The sequence below is a fragment of the Arachis stenosperma genome, chromosome 1, assembly GCF_014773155.1.
Source record: "Arachis stenosperma cultivar V10309 chromosome 1, arast.V10309.gnm1.PFL2, whole genome shotgun sequence".
NCBI classification, from domain to species: domain Eukaryota; kingdom Viridiplantae; phylum Streptophyta; class Magnoliopsida; order Fabales; family Fabaceae; genus Arachis; species Arachis stenosperma.
Genome location: NC_080377.1, coordinates 100,703,625 through 100,708,852, shown reverse-complemented (window position 1 = coordinate 100,708,852; position 5,228 = coordinate 100,703,625). Strand labels below are relative to the sequence as shown.

The window sequence follows — 5,228 nt, the reverse complement described above, 5'->3', positions numbered from 1 at the left end:
AAGTCATCAATTTTTAAAATCAAATCTTTTTAAAATTGTTTTCAAATCATATCTTTTAAAATTGTTTTCAAATCATATCTTTTCAATCATATCTTCTTAACCACATCTTTTTCAAAATAGTTTTCAATCAAATCTTTTTTATTTCTAATTTTAAAATCTTTTTCAAAAATCACTTGATTTCTTTTCCACTTTTATTTTCGAAAATCAATTAGTGTTTTTCAAAAATGTTTTCAAAATCTTTTACTTAATTTTCGAAAATTACTTCCCTTCTTCTCACATCCTTCTATTTCTGAACTAACTCTATTCCTTAATGCAAAATTCGAACTCCATCTTCTTTGATAAGTTCGAATTTTCTACTTCTGTCTTCTACTTTTCTTTTCCTCTGACACCTCAAGGAATCTCTATACTATGACATAGAGGATTCCATATTTTCTTGTTCTCTTCTCTTTCATATGAGCAGGAGCAGAGACAAAGGCATTCTTGTTGAAGCTGACCCTGAACCTGAGAGGACCTTGAAGCGAAAGCTAAGAGAAGCTAAGGCACAATTCTCTGTAAAGGACCTGACCAAATTCTTCAAAGAAGAACCCATGGCAGCCGAAAACAACAACAATGCCAACAATGCAAGGAAGGTGCTGGGTGACTTTACTGCACCTACTCCCGATTTCTATGGGAGAAGCATCTCTATCCCTGCCATTGGAGCAAACAACTTTGAGCTTAAGCCTCAATTAGTTTCTCTAATGCAACAGAATTGCAAGTTCCATGGACTTCCAATGGAAGATCCTCATCAGTTTTTAGCTGAGTTCTTGCAAATCTGTGACACAGTCAAGACTAATGGGGTTGACCCTGAGGTCTACAGACTTATGCTATTCCCTTTTGCTGTAAGAGACAGAGCTAGGATATGGTTGGACTCACAACCTAAAGAAAGCCTGGACTCTTGGGAAAAGCTAGTCAATGCCTTCTTGGCAAAGTTCTTTCCACCTCAAAAATTGAGTAAGCTTAGAGTGGAAGTCCAAACCTTCAGACAGAAGGATGGTGAGTCCCTCTATGAAGCTTGGAAAAGATACAAGCAATTGATCAGAAAGTGTCCATCTGATATGCTTTCTGAATGGAGCATCATAGGTATTTTCTATGATGGTCTCTCTGAACTATCCAAGATGTCTTTGGATAGCTCTGCTGGAGGATCTCTTCATCTGAAGAAGACGCCTACAGAGGCTCAAGAGCTCATTGAAATGGTTGCAAATAACCAATTCATGTACACTTCTAAAAGAAATCCTGTGAACAATGGGACAAGTCAGAAGAAAGGAGTTCTTGAGATTGATACTCTGAATGCCATTTTGGCTCAGAACAAGATATTGACTCAACAAGTCAATTTGATCTCTCAAAGTCTGTCTGGAATGCAAAATGCACCAAGCAGTACTAAGGATGCTTCATCTGAGGAAGAAGCCTATGATCCTGAGAACCTTTCAATGGAAGAGGTGAATTACCTAGGAGAACCCTATGGAAACACCTATAATTCTTCATGGAGAAATCACCCAAATTTCTCATGGAAGAATCAAGAGAAACCTCAACAAGGTTTCAACAACAACAATGGTGGAAGAAACAGGTTTAGCAATGGCAAGCCTTTTCCATCATCTTCTCAGCAACAGACAGAGAATTCTAAGTAGAACCCCTCTGACTTAGCAACCATGGTCTCTGATCTAATCAAAACCACTCAAAGTTTCATGACTGAGACAAGGTCTTCCATCAGGAATTTGGAGGCACAAGTGGGACAGCTGAGCAAGAAAATTACTGAACTCCCTCCAAGCACTCTTCCAAGCAATACAGAAGAAAATCCAAAAGGAGAGTGCAAAGCCATAACCATGGCCGAATCTGGAGAGGAAAGAGAGGAAGTGAACGCCACTGAGGAAGGCCTCAATGGGCGTGCACTGACCTCCAATGCGTTCCCCAATGAGGAACTATGGGAATCTGAGGCTCAAAATGAGACCATAGAGATTCCATTGGACTTACTTCTGCCTTTCATGAGCTCTGATGAGTATTCTTCCTCTGAAGAGGATGAGTATGCCACTGAAGAGCAAGTTGCTAAATACCTTGGAGCAATCATGAAGCTAATTGACAAGTTATTTGGAAATGAGACTTGGGAGGATAAACCCCCTTTGCTCACCAAAGAACTGGATGACTTGTCTAGGCAAAAATTACCTCAAAAGAGACAAGATCCTGGGAAGTTTTCAATACCTTGTACCATAGGCACCATGACCTTCAAGAAGGCTCTGTGTGACTTAGGGTCAAGTGTGAACCTCATGCCTCTCTCTGTAATGGAGAAGCTAGGGATCTTTGAGGTACAAGCTGCAAGAATCTCACTAGAGATGGCAGACAACTCAAGAAAACAAGCTCATGGACTTGTAGAGAATGTTTTGGTGAAAGTTGAAGACCATTACATCCCTACTGATTTCATAGTCCTAGAGACTGGGAAGTGCATGGATGAATCCATCATCCTTGGCAGACCCTTCCTAGCCACAGCAAAGGCTGTGATTGATGTTGATGGAGGTGAACTGATCATTCAAGTGAATGAAGAATCCTTTGTGTTTAAGGCTCAAGGATACCCCTCTGTCATCATGGAGAAGAAGCATGAAGAGCTTCTCTCAAATCAGAGACAAACAGAGCCCCCACAGTCAAACTCTAAGTTTGGTGTTGGGAGGCCACAACCAAACTCTAAGTTTGGTGTTGAACCCCCACATTCAAACTCTAAGTTTGGTGTTGGGAGGTTCCAACATTGCTCTGAGTATCTGTGAGGCTCCATGAGAGCCCTCTGTCAAGCTACTGACATTAAAGAAGCGCTTGTTGGGAGGCAACCCAATGATTATATTTTATATATTTTCTTTTGTTATTTTATGTTTTTTGTAGGTTGATGATCATAAGAAGTCACAAAATCCATTGAAAAAGCAAAAACAGAATGAAAAACAGGAAGAAAAACAGCACACCCTGGAGGAAGAACCCACTGGCGTTTAAACGCCAGTGAGGCTAGCAGTTGGGCATTTAACGCCCAGTCTGGCACCATTCTGGGCGTTTAACGCCAGAAAGGGGCACCAGACTGGCGTTAAACGCCAGAAAAGGGCAAGAACCTGGCGTTAAACGCCAGGAATGGGCACCAGCCCGGCGTTTAACGCCAGAAATGGCTCAAAACGTGATTTTGAATGCCATTTGGTGCAGGGATGACTTTTCCTTGACACCTAAGGATCTGTGGACCCCACAGGATCCCCACCAACCCCACCACTCTCTCTTTTCTTCACCCATTCACCACTCACCTCCATCCTTCATAAAACCTCACCATTCAAATTCAAACCTCTTCCCCAAAAACCCCCACCTATCAAATCCCACTATCATCATCACTCCTTCATTTTCATACACCCTAAACACTACTTCTTCCCCTAATGGCCGAAACATAAAGCCATTCCCTTCTTCCTCATTTTTTCTTCTTCTACTCTTTTCTTTCTTCTTTTGCTCGAGGACGAGCAAACCTTTTAAGTTTGGTGTGGTAAAAGCATTGCTTTTTGTTTTTCCATAACCATTTATGGCATCCAAAGCCGGTTCAACTGAGAAGGCATGACCTCAAGCCCATCACTAAGAAAAGGATGGAGCAAACAAGAGACCCCTCTCATCAAGAGATCCCTAAGATACCTCAAGGGATGCACTTTCCTCCACAAGACTATTGGGAGCAACTAAACACCTCCCTAGGAGAATTGAGTTCCAACATGGGACAACTAAGGGTGGAGCATCAAGAACACTTCATCATCATTAGAGAAGATCAAAGAATCATGAGAGAGGAGCAACAAAGACAAGGAAGAGACATTGAGGAGCTCAAGCACTCCATAAGACCTTCAAGAGGAAGAACAAGCCGCCATCACTAAGGTGGACCCGTTCTTTAATCTCCTTGTTCTTTGCTTTTCTGTTTTTCGAATTTTTATGCTTATGTTTATCTATGTTTGTGTCTTATGATCATTAGTGTCTTAGTGTCTATGCCTTAAAGTTATGAATGTCCTATGAATCCATCACCTTTCTTAAAAGAAAACTGTTTTTATCACAAAAGAACAAGAAGTACAGGATTTCAAATTCATCTTTAAAACTAGCTTAATTAGTTTGATGTGGTGACAATACTTTTTGTTTTCTGAATGTATGCTTGAACAGTGCATATGTCTTTTGAATTTGTTGTTCATGAATGTTAAAATTGTTGGCTCTTGAAAGAAGGATGAAAAAGGAGACATGTTACTGAGGATCTGAAAAATCATAAAAATGATTCTTGAAGCAAGAAAAAGCAGTGAATACAAAAAGGGAGAAAGAGAAAGCAAGCGAAAAAAAAAGGGGGAGAAAAAGAAAAAGAAAGAAAAAGAAAGAAAAAAGAAAGAAATAAAGTTGTGATCCAAAGCAAAAAGAGTGTGCTTAAGAACCCTGGACACCTCTAATTGGGGACTCTAGCAAAGCTGAGTCACAATCTGAAAAGGTTCACCCAATTATGTGTCTGTGGCATGTATGTATCCGGTGGTAATACTGGAAGACAGAGTGCTTTGGGCCACGGCCAAGACTCAATAAGTAGCTGTGTTCAAGAATCATCATACTTAACTAGGAGAATCAATAACACTATCTGGATTCTGAGTTCCTAAAGAAGCCAATCATTCTGAATTTCAAAGGATAAAGTGAGATGCCAAAATTGTTCGGAGGCAAAAAGCTACTAGTCCCGCCCATCTAATTTGGAGCTATGTTTCATTGATAATTTGGAGTCTATAGTATATTCTCTTCTTTTTATCTTATTTGATTTTCAGTTGCTTGGGGACAAGCAACAATTTAAGTTTGGTGTTGTGATGAGCGGATAATTTATACGCTTTTTGGCATTATTTTTAGTATGATTTTAGTAGTTTTAGTTGAGTTTTTATTATATTTTTATTAGTTTTTAGTTAAAATTCACTTTTCTGGACTTTACTATGAGTTTGTGTGTTTTTCTGTGATTTCAGGTATTTTCTGGCTGAAATTGAGGGATCTGAGCAAAAATCTGATTCATAGACTGAAAAGGACTGCAGATGCTGTTGGATTCTGACCTCCCTGCACTCGAAGTGGATTTTCTGGAGCTACAGAAGCCCAATTGGCGCGCTCTCAACGGAGTTGGAAAGTAGACATCCTGGGCTTTCCAGCAATATATGATAGTTCATACTTTGCCCAAGATTTGATGGCCCAAACCG

General features: G+C 40.0%; 1 non-coding gene across 1 annotated transcript; it reads right to left on the bottom strand.

Moving 5' to 3' along the window:
* Nucleotides 1-992: 992 nt before the first annotated feature.
* Nucleotides 993-1,100, bottom strand: LOC130949466 (small nucleolar RNA R71). Its single transcript, XR_009073391.1, has one exon. It is a non-coding gene; the product is annotated as a small nucleolar RNA R71 (small nucleolar RNA).
* Nucleotides 1,101-5,228: the final 4,128 nt, after the last annotated feature.